Here is a 16690-nt window from a genome sequence, read left to right on the forward strand (position 1 = left end):
AATATCACAAGGAGTCTCTTAATCTTTTACAATACTTTGAAACTTCTCAGACTGAGATCTACAGTGCTATTAAGTCCTGAGCTATTCATTTGGAAACCTGGTCAATTATACTCCTTCTTACAGGAGGAGCCTGTTTTTAGTTTAAGTTCCATCAAAAATAAAACATAACGAAACCACCAGGCTATCTTTTACTTTATAAATATACGTTGCTGATAAGAAGAGAGTGATATGTACACAAGCCAATCAATCAAAAGTCATAATTCAGAAGAAGCAGCACTATATGGCGACTCATACACGATTTTGTCCTGGAACGTGGGACTTCAAGCAAGGAAACGTCTTTAAACTGTCTCCCATCACAGAGTTTGCAGATCAGGATAGAAGAAGCTCGAATGATATCAAATATAACGAAAATATCAAAACGGTCTAGATTCTGGCGAAACTTCTCCAGCAAAGGGACAGCAACGTCTAAAAAGAAATAAAGGCCCTCACCGTTTATAAATTAGCCCAGTTTCTAGACTATCTACAAGACCATCTTTTCTTCTTTTCAAAGCAGCTTAAACCTTAATTCACGACGCATCTCCTTTTCTGTTGTAGCCGAGAGAAGTTCCTCCTGACCTCTCGTACCCTAACATGATCTTAACCGTATCTCGAAATGAAAATTACCAGTGCACGACCAAGACAATGCTTGGCCTCTTGGAGTTTGCCCAGGTCACTGTGGAAATTACCCAGATTCTTGTAAGAGGCTGAAACATGAACATGATCAGGTCCAAGCTTCTTCAGACGAATCTCCAGTGCACGCTTATGGTAGTCTTTTGCTTGATCTGTTTCGCCCAGCGCTTTGTGTAAATTACCCAGATTGTTGTAAGAGGCTGCAACATCAACATGATCAGGTCCAAGCTTCTTCAGACGAATCTCCAGTGCACGCTTAAAGTAGTCTTTTGCTTGATCTGTTTCGCCCAGGTCACTGTGTAAAGTACCCAGATTGTTGTAAGAGGCTGCAACATCAAAATGATCAGGTCCAAGCTTCTTCAGACGAATCTCCAGTGCACGCTTATAGTAGTCTTTTGCTTGATCTGCTTCGCCCAGCGCTTTGTGGAAAAATACCCAGATTGTAGTAAGAGGCTGCAACCTTAACATGATCAGGTCCCAGCTTCTTCAGACGAATCTCCAGTGCGCGCTTATAGTAGTCTTTTGCTTGATCTGTTTCGCCCAGGTCACTGTGTAACATACCCAGATTGTTGTAAGAGGCTGCAACATCAACATGATCAGGTCCAAGCTTCCTCAGAGGAATCTCCAGTGCACGCTTATAGTAGTCTTTTGCTTGATCTTTTTCGCCCAGGTCACTGTGTAACATACCCAGATTGTTGTAAGAGGCTGCAACATCAACATGATCAGGTCCAAGCTTCTTCAGAAGAATCTCCAGTGCACGCTTATAGTAGTCTTTTGCTTGATCTGTTTCGCCCAGGTCACTGTGTAACATACCCAGATTGTTGTAAGAGGCTTCAACTTTAATATGATTAGGTCCTAGCTTCTTCAGAGGAATCTCCAGTGCACGCTTATCGTAGTCTTTTGCTTGATCTGTTTCGCCCAGGTCACTGTGTAAACTACCCAGATTGTTGTAAGAGGCTGCAGCATCAACATGATAAGGTCCAAGCTTCTTTAGACGAATCTCCAGTGCACGCTTATAGTAGTCTTTTGCTTGATCTGTTTCACCCAGGTCACTGTGTAACATACCCAAATTGTTGTAAGAGGCTGCAACATCAACATGATCAGGTCCAAGCTTCTTTAAAAAAATATCCAGTGCACGCTTATAGTAGTCTTTTCCTTGATCTGTTTCGCCCAGGTCACTGTGTAACATACCCAGATTGTTGTAAGAGGCTGCAACATCAACATGATCAGGTCCTAGCTTCTTCAGACGAATCTCCAGTGCACGCTTTTTCTAGTCTTTTGCTTGATCTGTTTCGCCCAGGTCACTGTGTAACATACCCAGATTGTTGTAAGAGGCTGCAACATCAACATGATCAGGTCCAAGCTTCTTCAGACGAATCTCCAGTGCACGCTTATCGTAGTCTTTTGCTTGATCTGTTTCGCCCAGGTCACTGTGTAAAGTACCCAGATTGTTGTAAGAGGCTGCAACTTCAACATGATCAGGTCCCAGCTTCTTCAGCTCAATCTCCAGTGCACGCTTATAGTAGTCTTTTGCTTGATCTGTTTCGCCCAGGTCACTGTGTAACACACCCAGATTGTTGTAAGAGGCTGCAACATCAACATGATCAGGTCCAAGCTTCTTCAGACGAATCTCCAGTGCACGCTTAAAGTAGTCTTTTGCTTGATCTGTTTCGCCCAGGTCACTCTGTAAAGTACCCAGATTGTTGTAAGAGGCTGCAACATCAACATGATCAGGTCCTAGCTTCTTCAGACGAATCTCCAGTGCACGCTTATAGTAGTCTTTTGCTTCATCTGTTTCGTCCAGGTCACTGTGTAACATACCCAGATTGTTGTAAGAGGCTGCAACTTTAACATGATCAGGTTCAAGCTTCTTCAGACGAATCTCCAGTGCACGCTTATAGTAGTCTTTTGCTTGATCTGTTTCGCCCAGGTCACTGTGTAACACACCCAGATTGTTGTAAGAGGCTGCAACATTAACATGATCAGGTCCAAGCTTCTTCAGACAAATCTCCAGTGCACGCTTATAGCAGTCTTTTGCTTGATCTGTCTCGCCCAGGTGACTGTGTAAAGTACCCAGATTGTTGTAAGAGGCACCAACATCAACATGATCAGGTCCTACCTTCTTCAGACGAATCTCCAGTGCACGCTTAAAGTAGTCTTTTGCTTGATCTGTTTCGCCCAGGTCACTGTGTAACATACCCAGATTGTTGTAAGAGTCTGCAACATCAACATGATCAAGTCCAAGCTTCTTCAGACGAATCTCCAGTGCACGCTTATAGTAGTCTTTTGCTTGATCTGTTTCGCCCAGGTCACTGTGTAACATACCCAGATTGTTGTAAGAGGCTGCAACATCAACATGATCAGGTCCCAGCTTCTTCAGCTCAATATGCAGTGCACGCTTATAGTAGTCTTTTGCTTGTTCTGTTTCGCCCAGGTCACTGTGTAAAGTACCCAGATTGTTGTAAGAGGCTGCAACATCAACATGATCAGGTCCTAGCTTCTTCAGACGAATCTCCAGTGCACGCTTAAGGTAGTCTTTTGCTTGATCTGTTTCGCCCAGGTAACTGTGTAACATACCCAGATTGTTGTAAGAGTCTGCAACATCAACATGATCAGGTCCAAGCTTCTTCAGACGAATCTCCAGTGCACGCTTATCGTAGTCTTTTGCTTGATCTGTTTCGCCCAGGTCACTGTGTAAATTACCCAGATTGTTGTAAGAGGCTGCAACATCAACATGATCAGGTCCCAGCTTCTTCAGCTCAATCTCCAGTGCACGCCTATAGTAGTCTTTTGCTTGATCTTTTTCGCCCAGGTCACTGTGTAAAGTACCCAGATTGTTGTAAGAGGCTGCAACATCAACATGATCAGGTCCTAGCTTCTTCAGGCGAATCTCCAGTGCACGCTTAAAGTAGTCTTTTGCTTGATCTGTTTCGCCCAGGTCACTGTGTAACATACCCAGATTGTTGTAAGAGTCTGCAACATCAACATGATCAGGTCCAAGCTTCTTCAGACGAATCTCCATTGCACGCTTATAGTAGTCTTTTGCTTGATCTATTTCGCCCAGGTCACTGTGTAAATTACCCAGATTGTTGTAAGAGGCTGCAACATCAACATGATCAGGTCCCAGCTTCTTCAGCTCAATCTCCAGTGCACGCTTATAGTAGTCTTTTGCTTGATCTATTTCGCCCAGGTCACTGTGTAAATTACCCAGATTGTTGTAAGAGGCTGCAACATCAACATGATCAGGTCCAAGCCTCTTCAGACGAATCTCCAGTGCACGCTTATAGTAGTCTTTTGCTTCATCTGTTTCGTCCATATCACTGTGTAACATACCCAGATTGTTGTAAGAGGCTGCAACTTTAACATGATCAGGTCCAAGCTTCTTCAGACGAATCTCCAGTGCACGCTTATAGTAGTCTTTTGTTTGATCTGTTTCGCCCAGGTCACTGTGTAACATACCCAGGTTGTTGTAAGAGGCTGCAACATTAACATGATCAGGACCAAGCTTCTTCAGACAAATCTCCAGTGCACGCTTATAGCAGTCTTTTGCTTGACCTGTTTCGCCCAGGTCACTGTGTAAAGTACCCAGATTGTTGTAAGAGGCTGCAACATCAACATGATCAGGTCCCAGCTTCTTCAGACGAATCTCCAGTGCACGCTTATAGTAGTCTTTAGCTTGATCTGTTTCGCCCAGGTCACTGTGTAAACTACCCAGATTGTTGTAAGAGGCTGCAACATCAACATGATAAGGTCCAAGCTTCTTCAGACGAATGTCCAGTGCACGCTTATAGTAGTCTTTTGCTTGATCTGTTTCTCCCAGGTAACTGTGTAAAGTACCCAGATTGTTGTAAGAGGCTGCAACATCAACATGATCAGGTCCCAGCTTCTTCAGCTCAATCTCCAGTGCATGATTATAGTAGTCTTCTGCTTGGTCTGTTTTGCCCAGCTCACTATGTACAATACCCAAGTTCATGTAACATGCTGCTTTTTTCAGGTCCTCTCCTTCGTGACTTGATTCAATCATTTTTAACTGCAATTTATAAAAGACTATCGCTGCTCCAAACTCACTGTGGTTATGGCACATGACACCGAGGGTGCAAAGGCCACCAGCGTAAGAACTCAAAGACTTAAGTGCTCTTTCGGAGAATTCTGGCTTTTCTCTTCTAATTACCACATGTTCAAGTTTTAAGCTTAACATCTTTAAATGGGGAGCTAATTTTGTTCCCACATCAAGAGAAGCTAATTTTTCGAATTTTGAGAATGACATTACAGCTCCATGTACCACTTTGTAAACTTCATCCTTTGTCCAATCTTTCGTCGCAGATTTAATAACATCGTGAACAATACCATGAGCTCGAATATAGACACCACTCACTTTTTCTTCTTCTTCCTCTTCTTCTTCCTCTTCTTCTTCCTCTTCTTCTTCCTCTTCTTCTTCCTCTTCTTCTTCCTCTTCTTCTTTTTCTTCAATCAGCAATAATGAACATTGATTCATTTTCATTCTCATCATATCTTCATCTTCAAAATCTTCATCTACTGCTCTGATGTACTCGATAACAGCTTCTTGAAGGATCGGCTGTAATGCACACACAGAGAGAAAATTGAAGATGTGATGGAAAATTATATCGTCCGCCATCGCCTTTTCGACAGCGAGTGTTATTACTTTGGTCATGGAGTTTGGATAGCTTGGATTGCTCTCAGCAAGTCTGATTTCAGTATCACTTCGTTTCCCCTCTTCCAATTTCTTCAGGTAGTCGCTCCAGCCAAACTTCGAGGATACCTTACTCTGACGAACTTGTCGCACATACGTGGCTGCAGCCGCTAGGGCAAGTGGCTGGTAGTCTAATACCTTTGCAACTTCTTTCTCTATGTCATTAATTGGGATATCAGAAAGAATGCTCAGCAAAGAGCATGCGTCGTTAGGTTGCATTCCTGCGCTGACGGAAAGGTTTTGTACGGAAGAGCTTGTTAACGGCATAGACGCAGTGCCCTGCGTTGTTATTAGCATCTGGCCCCTTGCCCACACCTCGTTTCCTGCATCAGGCAAATGACCGCTTGAAAGAGAGTTCCCATTATCAACTACCGCCAGCCATGAAGTGTAATGCTTAATTTTTGCACTTATTAGGGACTTGAGATATGAAATCTTCTCGTCTGTGTTCAAATCCTTCGAGCCGTAAGTGTTTGTTATTTCATATCCGGGACATTTGCAATGTTGAGCAAAATCGACATACGAATTCAAAATTGTTTCTGGGCTTTCAGCATTCAGTGTTATGACAAAGGAAGATGCGGAAGGTGTTTCTTTGACTTCGTCGTAGAATCGCTTGGCTGCTAAACGGGCCAGCTGAGATTTGCCACTTCCTGGATTTCCTGACAAATACAGTATGCTCATCCCATCATCGGTGCGTTTTAATGTTTGCAGGTTTCGCATAATTTCATCAACTTCAGATGCTCGAGCAGCGATGTCGTGTGTTGGTTTAGGAGGGAGAATGCAAAATGGAGAAACATCTGCGTGTAACTGATCTTGCAAGGCAAGCCTCTGTTCTTCTTTTTCTTTAAGTTCCTGTCTCAGGTCGTTAACCTCCCTTAAAAATTCACTCAACTCCTCTGTGGGGAAGGTTGTTTGATTTTGGACCTCATTGATTTTTAATGTGGGAAGACCGAGGGCGACGAATGCAGTTTTCACCCGCGATATAACAATATTGAAATCTCCGTCAGAGAGTTGGCCTGCTCCGTCATGTGCGATTTCATTCCGAACATTTCTTAGTTTATCTATGTTTGATCGAACCACTGAATTGAGACCGTGGATACAATCTGAAAAAAGAATAGCGTAAAAGAGCATGGTACAATCCCATTCAGCTCTATCGCCATTTTTCATGGTTAATAACAGCCGTTTGTTTTTGCTTCTGTTCTTTAGGGACTCCCCATTCCAAAAGTCCAGTCCACTTTTAGGTTCATCTTTCCATTCTCCTAGTCTTGTCTTGTGGCGTCTGTCCCATTCTTGTTTAAAGATTGTTCTCAGACCCTCTGTTATAATATCAGTGACAACGTAACAAATCCTGAAGTAGTTTAGCTGCTCTTCCGTGTATTCAAATGCAGCGGCCATCTCTTGTTTGAACCTGCGCAAAACCAAAGTTTTGTTAATAGGCATCAGGGTTGTCTTTGCAAATAGTATATGTGTCAAGATCTAGCGATACGCGCTTAGACATGTTTCTTTAAGAAAGACGTGGTTCAGAGACAAGGAAGTCTATTTCCTTTATTCACAGGGTGGAGCTAAATTGACGCCAGGACTAGGGATATGAAGGAAAATTGAGCAGCGAAGAATCAAGGCTACTTTTTAACAACTTCACATCATAAACCAAAATAAATGGAAACCTACCTCACTTGCTGACCAAAACATAGAAGTTCTTTTGTTGAGTTGATAAACTCAGAATATTAGATTAAAGAAATTACAGAGCATAACAAAATAACATCAATAACATTTTCACTGATGCAGGGGAATTTGCGTTAAGGAAGATGGGAGAAATCACGGTTAAATTTCAACTTGTTACGGTCTCATAAAGCTCCTTCTCTTGCAATATAGCAATTCTAGGATGTAATTTTCGTTTGAAAAGAGTTGTATCTGCTACTCATAAATTTCATGCAAATGAAACTAAGGTACTTGCTCCTGCCAAGTTTTGGAGACTTTTTGGTGGTAATTGATCATCTGTGATAAAGAATATAGTCTGCTTTCTGTAGTCAACAAAACACTCGACGAACGCGAAAGCGAAAACTTCTTTGGCCTTCAGGCAGAACACCTTATCTACCTCCCTAAATAGCTGCACTCTGCAAGTTTAATATCAATTGTTTTACTGACAACTATTGAGTTTGCGAATGTCGCATCCATCTAAGGATGGAAAGTTACCTAGCCTAGGTTGAACTAATTTTAAACTCGCTTGAAAGGAGTTGTAGTTTTGGGTATTCCTTGGTGCAACTGAAATAAAGTAGTCTTACCGTTGTCAATTCAGACACCTCAGAGCGAGGCAGTAGTACTTCTTTTAAGATAAAGAAAAGAGGCTGCTCTCCGTGATCGAAAAAGCACCCTATAAACACGAAAGAGAAGGCTAATTAATCTGGCTTCAACACCAAACAAATTAATCACGTCACTAAACAGCTGCACCCCTGTAGGCTATACATCAATTGTTTTACTGAAAACCATTAATTAAATTTGCTTGATTTGTTGTGATGTTTGGTCTATTAACATCCAAGAGAAAAAATTACGCTTAAATGTGCTTTAAACCGTTAATCAGTATTATTTTGTATGCTTCTTTCGCTTGACATAAGAGCGGAATTTGAGACTGATGGCTACAAAAATTGTAAATATCTTGAAATATATCTGAGTTTCTTAAACATCTTTAATTTTGCTAAAAATCTCGTACAATTCTTGGTATCACAAAAGATCCTTTGTTTCAAATATTTTAAAAGGAGGAAAGTGACTTTAAATGCTTTTTTATTCAACTTTATACTAATAATTTTGGGAATTTTCCATTTATCATCCGCATATACAATTTTTTCCCCATTTTTAATAAGACAGAAACTTTATTCATTTAAGCACCTCTCATATAGTAAGAGTGCCGGTAATTTAAAATGAAAAAGTATAGTATTGTATTGTAAGTTCTGAGGCAGGAGTGGGGGGGACCTGTTCCAAAACAAACATTCTAAATGAGCATTGTCACCCCCTCCCCCGTGTCTCCTTCTTATAACGTATACTAATAGTCGACGCAAAACCCGCCAAATCGCTCAAATTGGCCATTTAGAGCCACAGAAACGACAATGCACAGCAAGTGAGGTAGGTTTCCATTTATTTTGAGCTTTAACTCAGAAATTTCATGATATAAGTTTACGATAATAAGACTCTTCAATATTCTCCCATACATTCCTTTATATTTCGTATAGACAACCAGACTCGTCGCTTGTCTGGGCTCCCTGTGCTCACATGTGCCGAACTTAATGCATGAATTACAGGAAATTATCATAATTCATTTATTACCCACAAATCGCCACGAATTCTATGAATGCCATGCGCGAAAAAGCCAAAACAGCACAAAAAAATGATGGGAGACAAAGGAATTTGTAGTTCATACTTTGAAAAGACGAAATACAGTTCTTTGACGTGCGGTAATTACTTTTGTATGAGGTGATCGGTTTTTAAAAACGAAGAGGGCACTCCTAGGTGGAAAGTAGGAAACTCTGTGGCATATTGTGGGTCGTGTTTCAGTGAAATGATCGAACGTGAATCATTTGAAAGTATCACGACGAAAAGCTAAGATAAAGAAGCAAAAACAAACAGCACATCAAGAGCATCAGTGAAGCAATTAAGCAAACGCTCAATAGACATCTTCGTCCTAAGCCAATACGTAGTGCGCCTGGGAATATCGACAGCAAACAGAGTTGAATTCGACTGAGTTAAATTCGACGTAGTAGTAATAGTAGTAGTAAAACTTTATTAAAAGTGTCGAGAGCCGTCTAGCAAGGGAAAAATCCCTTACTAATTTGGGGACACTAAAGAAGAAAAAAGACTTGGAGCTATTTACAGTAGTATAGATATTAAAACTAAGAGAAAATCTATAGTTAACTAGTTACGGGATTTGTAATAAAATATAAAAAATTCAAGAGGAGCAGAGGCTACAGCGCGTGCAGCCATCATCCAAGAGCTCACTTATACTGAGTTGGCGTATCTTGCCTTTGAACGACTTGAATCAAATTGAACTACGTTTGAATCAAATGCCGTATTTAACTATTTTAGTTGACTGAAATAGGGGTTAAGTTCGGCACTTGTGAAATTCGACGTTTGAACTGGGCCTAAGCGATAAAACGGACTAAATTGACTGTATTTAACGACCATAAAGAACTAAAGTCTTTTTATACTAGACGAGGGTTTTCATTCAGCAAATAAAGAATCGTCATAATTCCGTCCAGTTGATAAACAGTAGCCTGTGTACAGACCCCTACTTTCCAGAGTTAAGAAAACTCTGGAAAGAATCGGGATTTTGGAGGGGAGGGGAGGGGAGGGGAGGGGAGGGGTAGCTGTTTAGAAGCTAATAAACAAGAACATGAAAGTGAAACTGATTAGTTACATACTGTGACCTTCAGAAATAATCTCTCGACATTGCATTATTTTTTATGGCATCTTTAAAGCCACAAACGTCAGACTTGCGATTTCTGCGCTGATCGGTTGAGTTTACAGGCAGAGCTACTTAATGGGGGTTGAGTCAAAATATAGAGCAAATCTAAATTCTGCTGGAGAATGTGTTGATCAAAGTTCTTTTCAGAGCAGCAACAAGGATAAGACTCCACATTTAAGCCTCTGTAGAGAATGTAAATATCTCTTGTCTGAAACAACTACTAAAATCGGTTCTGAATTTCGTTTAGGTGTCAAAATTTCAACCAGACAAGACAAGAAACTTAAAATTGCTCATCCGCAACCAGCTTTCAACTTGTAAAAAGGAACACGAAAGTGAAACCAGTGTGTTACCTATTGTGACCTTAGCCTTGAAATAATAATCCCAAGACACGCGTCTTTTAACAGCAAATGCGCTGATCCGTTACGTGTAAATAGAACTATATCATCGGAATGGGGGACGTTGGAAGAGGTAAGTCAAAAAATGAAAAAGTGGTAGAGCACAGCACATCAGTTCTTCCCCGGTCCCTTAAGCAATATTTCAAGAAATTCTCGAAGCGGTTCTATCAATACAAAGCAGATAAAGGGCAACATTAGGAGAATACTAAACGTTGAATGATTTACCGTCTGCTCTCGTGTTTGGTGTGATATTTCAAGTAATAGGAGTCAGTAAGTTCTTGAACAGAGGTCAACCATATTCGAATGTCCTCTTCTAGAAGGTTCTGATTAAAGTCCCTTTACAGAACGGCATTGTAACAATTTATGAAGTAAAAAATGAAAAAAGCACTAAACTGAGCCTTTCACCGAAAGGAAAATTTTTGAACGAACAGTTTAGTATTCAGTTCACCGGTTATCTTCAGCGACAACATCCAGCATTTTACTTATAGTAAAATGTAGAGCCAGCTGAAAGTAGATAGGGTTACAAAATTAGGGGGAAACGTGTCTGGAAAACGATGAAGCAAAGAAGATCTTAATCGACTGCGGAGTTGTCTGTGTCAATTTCTTCCTACGGTTTTATCTTAGACAACATACATTCGAAAATCTTCCCATCTTCAAAACATACCTAACGTGCTTATTGGCAAGAAACTTAACAATCTTCGTTCGTGATCAATCTCGAGAGCAAAGACATGTAGCTCTTGTTGTTGCCGAAGACAGGTAGATGTTTAGTTTAAATTTCATAATTGGCAAGTCCTGGCCCTTTACAGAAACAACTAAATTACACTCTGACATAATGTACTTACCAGTGAGACTTATTTCAGTGCCTTGAGGAACACAGTAAGGCTGTTAAATACTATTGTTGATCTGATCATCTTTTCTCTGCCGTTTTAGATCGTGATGGGCTGGCACGAACAATAAAGACTCCAGACCGTTTCCCTGCTATCGAAACATTCCAATTTACATCGGAGGAAAAAACAAAGCGAACTAAGCGATGAGGTTTTTCATTCACCAAATAAAGAGTCGCTGTAGATCCGTCCGGTTAAGAGACTTTATTATCCAACTACACCAAGACGAGTACAAATAACGCCATAGACGAGTACAAATATCACGCGGTATTTGTACTCGTCTATTGTAGTACCGGTTAAACAGGTTTTCTCGCATCGCGCGAGCGAAGAATTGAATTGTAGTTACGAAAAAAAAAAAAAAATAAGCAAGGGGCGGACAATTTGAATCATATTTCCGACAACGAAGAGTCAAAATGGCTAGCAAATATAGGTCCAAGTTCATTAGATGAATCGAACGAAAAAAACAGCTTGACGACCAGAAAATTTCTTCATTAATGAAGAAAATAGAAACAGCGACACAACAACGCGCCAATTCCGTTCCGCTTCCCATACTTCTGTCACGCACTCCCCGCAAATAAAATCCGCGAAATTCGCCCGCACTGAAGTAACAGTTTGGCGTGTTGGATAATAAATAACTTATTAGACATTTGGTTGTGTAGTATCGCTGAGTATTTTTACGAGTTGTGCCGTATTTTGACGAGCCCGTAGGACGAGCCCGTAGGGCGAGTCAAAATACAAATAACGAGTAAAAATACTCAGCGATACTACACAACAAAACGTCTAATTAACAATTATTCCACGAGCGCGCGTTGGATATGAGATGATAGATAGCCAACGAGGCGCGTAGCGCCGAGTTGGCTATAATCATCTCATATCCAACAAGCGCGAGTGGAATAATTGTTTTATTAAAAACGCCCCCAAGAAATTATTATTTTGTAAGAAGAAACCGGATTTTTAGCTCCATTTTGATTTGAAGCTGACGCGTACGCTTATCATATTTGTAGATTATGGTATATTGGTTCATATACCATAATGGCTAAGCCAATAAAAAGTCTTGAATTGCATTATCCAATGATCCAGTTTTTAATAATAAGATATATATACTTCGCGAAATGAATGAAGGACAAATTCCCTAATTGTTTTCCACAAAATGAAATCGACTTAGCTGTTGGTAAATGTTTTAAATGGAGCAGGCCTAAATTCGTTCATAGAGCCGTTAAGTATAACACTTAGCGCACACGAGCATGGATTTGTGACAAAACTCTTAAAGGTTCGTACACTGAGCTATAGTCTTGTTGTATAGGTACAGACACTTAGTTGCTTCTCAATCTAGATTACAAATGATCTAGTCTTACTTCTTTGAGGATTTCAGGGGCTATTGAAGCTTTGCATTGATGTATTTCTCCAGAAAAAAAGCAAGACTCCTCTTGAAGGTGAACAGGGCACCAAACCGAAAGCCACTTAAGATTATTGCTAAACATACCTGATGACACAGTGTCTATTTTTACACCTGATCTGCGCGTGATCTCATCAGAAATAAAACAGCAGAAGATTGACTTGTTGGGTAAGGTTATAGGGCTAGGAGTGGGAAGGTCATTTAGGAAGTTTCATTGTTTTGGGATTCAAATACAAGCCAACCTATTACAGGAGTGTTTGACATGTTTGACATGTTTGACAAGTTCCTTTTTTTTCGAAGGAGCGCTTTGTTCGTTGGCCAAAGTTAAAAGGTCTATCGACGTCACACTGCCTTTAAGTCATCGCTACATTCAAGGAATCCGACTCTGGATTCCTACTTGCGAAAGCAGTTTTGCATCTAGTGCTACCACGACTATGTTCCTGCAGTTTTCTGTTCCTTGAGGTCTCTTTTGCGAGAATTCGCAAATTTATTTACTTTCTTTTCTTGGCTTGTGTAACCCGTGATGAGTCAAGGAATAAGTTTTCTGCCTTGTTCGTTTGAAACAAGTTGTATCTGCTACACTTAACGTTTACGTAAGTAAATTAAAGTTTACTTAACGTTGTCAAAGTTATAGAAATATTTTAGTGAGGTGGTAATACTTCATCTGCCATAAATAATATAGGCTCCTTTCTGAAGTCATCAAAACACTTCAGGAACTCGCAAGCGAAAGCTAATCTAGATTCGTCGCAATCCAAATTAATCACGTCCCAAAATAGCAGCCGGCACCCTGCAGGTACTATGCAAATGTTTGGACTGAAAACCACTTTGTTGCGGTTTTTCGTCCATAATCTGGCGCTGCAAAATGACACTTTTGATGTGCTTTAACCCATTAATAAAAATTATCGTTCTAACTCCTATCGCTCTCCTTAAGTGTCAACAATTCGCGGCTGACTTCAGAGGAGGCTTATATATCCAGAAGACCATAAAGAAATTTAAAAGACACTTCGAGAGATTTTATATGGAAGGCCGCACAATACTTGTAAAGCGTTAATCAAATGATCATGACGTCATATCAACGGGCCATTTGAACTGCTTTTGTTCTGCTGAAGTAATGATGACAGGCTTCTGTGGTTACGTCAATTAAGTGGAAATAGTTTACTTTTCCTGGTTATGTTTCGTTGCACTCGCCCAAACAAAATTTGATCATTGAAGAAAAGTCAACTTGAATTAAAGGAAGAAGTAAACTGAAAATAAAGCTGGTAAAGACTTTCTCTAACTTGAGCTAAGAAGTCCATTTGAAGTAACAAGCAACCTGCTTTGAAGCATTGATATTTGGAGTCCAACCAAACATAGGAGTTCTTTTGTTGAGTTGATAAACTCAGAATATTAGATTAGGAAATTACAAAGCATATCAAAATAACATCAACAACATTTTTACTGATTTATGGGAATTTGTGCTAAGGAAGATGGAAGAAATCACGGTCAAATTTCATCTTGTTACGGTCTCATGAAGCTCCTTCTCCTCCAATATAGGAACTCTAGGAAGTATTTTTCGTTTGAAAAGAGTTTTATCTGCTTCTCATAACTTTCATGCAAGTGAAACTAAGGTAGTTATTGCTGTCAAGTTTTGGAAACTTCTCGTGAGGTGGTGATTTATCATCGGCGATAAAGAATATAGGCTCCTTTCAGTCAACAAAGACTAGTCAACAAAACACTCTATGAACTCGAAAGCGAAAGCTTCTTTGGCCTTGAGGGAAAACAAATTATCTACATCCCTAAATACCTGCACCCTGCAGGTTTTATATCAATTGTTTTACTGACAACTATTGAATTCGCTTTGGTTTGATTCTTGGTCATTATCTGCCCGCAGCAAAACAACACTAGGAAGTGCCTGGACACGTTAACCTTAGTTATTTTTCAAAGTTCTCTCGCTTAAAAAGAGTCTGGAAAATTCTTTGTTAACGTGGGTGTAATAACCTTACTTAGCGTAAAAAGTGATAAGGGGGGTAAGATGGAGCTTACCCAGCCCCCCCTCCCTCCCTGTTCCACATTATATTAAAGTTCCTTATGTATCATTAGCTATTATACCATCCCGATAGACTATTGTACAGCGGATCGTAATGCGCTATATATGTAAAATAATAGTCATTATTTTCATTATCATTAAGTGACAGTTACCTCCAAATGTGATTCACATGAAATCGATGCCAGTGGTTTCTCCCAACATATACAAATAGAAACACTGAAACAAAAAATGTGTGCGTTAGGCAATCGGAAAGAGAATAAGTAAGAAAAAAAACAGACGCAAGGAGAATATTTACGTTCTTCTCGTAGTCTGCATACACGAATAATAACAAGGCGCAAAACTGACACGACAACCTCAGATTAGATTAGCTTGATGTAAGCGCGAATGAAAAATCTGAATAGTGTTGCGAGGGAACCTGCACTGAGAGCCCGAGCAAGTCACCTATCGTTGAAATAATTTTTGCTGCAGTTCGCTTCGTTAACTTGATGAGACTTGAAACAAACTCGCTTGTGATCACTCAAGGATTACAATTGAGGTGGATCATAATAGTTGCAAAATTTAAAATCGGAACGGGGACAGGACTTTGATTATTATCGGCAAAGAAAATATACTTTTCGCAGTCTATTCAAGCCTTTATCAGAATTATTTTCCATAGTCATTCGAGTTCATTCGATAAGTTGATACACTCAGTAAATCTTGTCATAAAATCGTGAAGCGTATCAAAATAGCATCACTTACATTTTCACAAAACAATATTTCAAGGGTGGGACAAGAAAGCGTGGTGAAACTTCACGTTGTTGCTGAGCTGGCTAATCTTTCTTCTCCAAACAGTCGTCAAATCTTTTAAAGAGAGTATCGCATCCATATTAGGATGGAAAGTTTTTTGGTCTAATTTTAACTAATTTAACCTCGCTTGAAAGCAGTTGTAATATTGGTTAATATCCCTAGGTGTAATTGAAATAAAGTCATCTTACCGTAGTCAAACTTTCAGACACCTCATAGCAAGATAGTAGTACTTCTTTTTGCGATAAAGAATACAGGCTGCTCTCCGTGATCAAAAAAGCGCCCGATGAACACGAAAGCGAAAGCTTTTCTGGCTTCGACACCAAACACATTAATCACGTCTCTAAATATATGCACCCTGCAGGCTATATCAATTGTTTTACTGACCACTATTAATTAAATTCACTTGATTTGAAACGAGTTGTATCTGCTACGCATAACTTTCAGGTAAGTGAATTAAAGTTTGCTTCACGTTGTCAAAGTTCTAGAAACTTTTTTCGTGAGGTAATAATACTTTATCAGCGGTAAAGAATATAGACTGCTTTATGTAGTCAACAAAACACTTGAGGAACTCGCATGCGAAAGCTAATCTGGCTTCGTCGCAATGCACATTAATCACGTCTCTAAGCAAGACAGGACAAGAGACTTCGAGAGATTTAATTGGAAGGTCGCGCAATACTTATAAAGCGATGATCGAATAATTATGACGCCATATCAATGGGCCATTGGAACTGGTTTTGTTTTGCTGAGGTAAGAAAGACAGGTTTTTAGGTTACGTCAGTTAAGAGAAAATAATTTGTATTTTCCTGGTTACGTTTCTTTGCACTCACCCAAATAAACTTTGATCGTTGAAAAATAGTCAACTTGAATGAAAGGACGACTTAAACTGAGAATAGAGCCGGTAAAGACCTTCTCTAGCTTAAGCTAAGAAAGCTATTTGAAATAACAAGCAACCTGCTTTGAAGTGTTGAAGATATTCGGTGCCCAGCCAAACACTGGAGTTCTTTTGTTGAGTATACATTTCCATTGATTTAGGGGAATTTGTGTTAAGGAAGATGGAAGAAATCACAGTTAAATTTTATCTTCTTACGGTCTCATGAAGCTCCTTCTCTTCCAATATAGAAATTCTAGGAAGTATTTTTGGTTTGAAACGAGCTGTATCTTCTACCCATAGCTTTCATCCAAATGAAATTATGATACTTGCTGCTGCCAAGTTTTGGAAACTTTTCGTGAGGTGGTGATTTATCATTTGCTATAAAAAATATAGGCTGCTTTCTGTATTCAACAGAACACTCGACGAATTCGAAAGCGAAAAATTATTTGGCCTCGAGGCAAAACACAAATAGTTGCACCCTGCAGGTTTAATATCAATTGTA

General features: G+C 39.9%; 1 pseudogene across 1 annotated transcript; it reads right to left on the reverse strand.

Annotated features, from left to right (window-relative positions):
- Positions 1-911: 911 nt before the first annotated feature.
- On the reverse strand, positions 912-15633 carry LOC148731633 (uncharacterized; annotated as a pseudogene). The gene is made up of 4 exons (XR_016000930.1): positions 15506-15633; positions 14684-14747; positions 7660-7748; positions 912-6785 (listed from the first exon to the last, which is right to left on the reverse strand). The product of XR_016000930.1 is annotated as an uncharacterized LOC148731633 (transcript).
- Between the last annotated feature and the right edge of the window lie 1057 nt (positions 15634-16690).

This window comes from Stylophora pistillata, chromosome 5 (assembly GCF_964205215.1).
Source record: "Stylophora pistillata chromosome 5, jaStyPist1.2, whole genome shotgun sequence".
Taxonomy (NCBI): Eukaryota; Metazoa; Cnidaria; class Anthozoa; order Scleractinia; family Pocilloporidae; genus Stylophora; species Stylophora pistillata.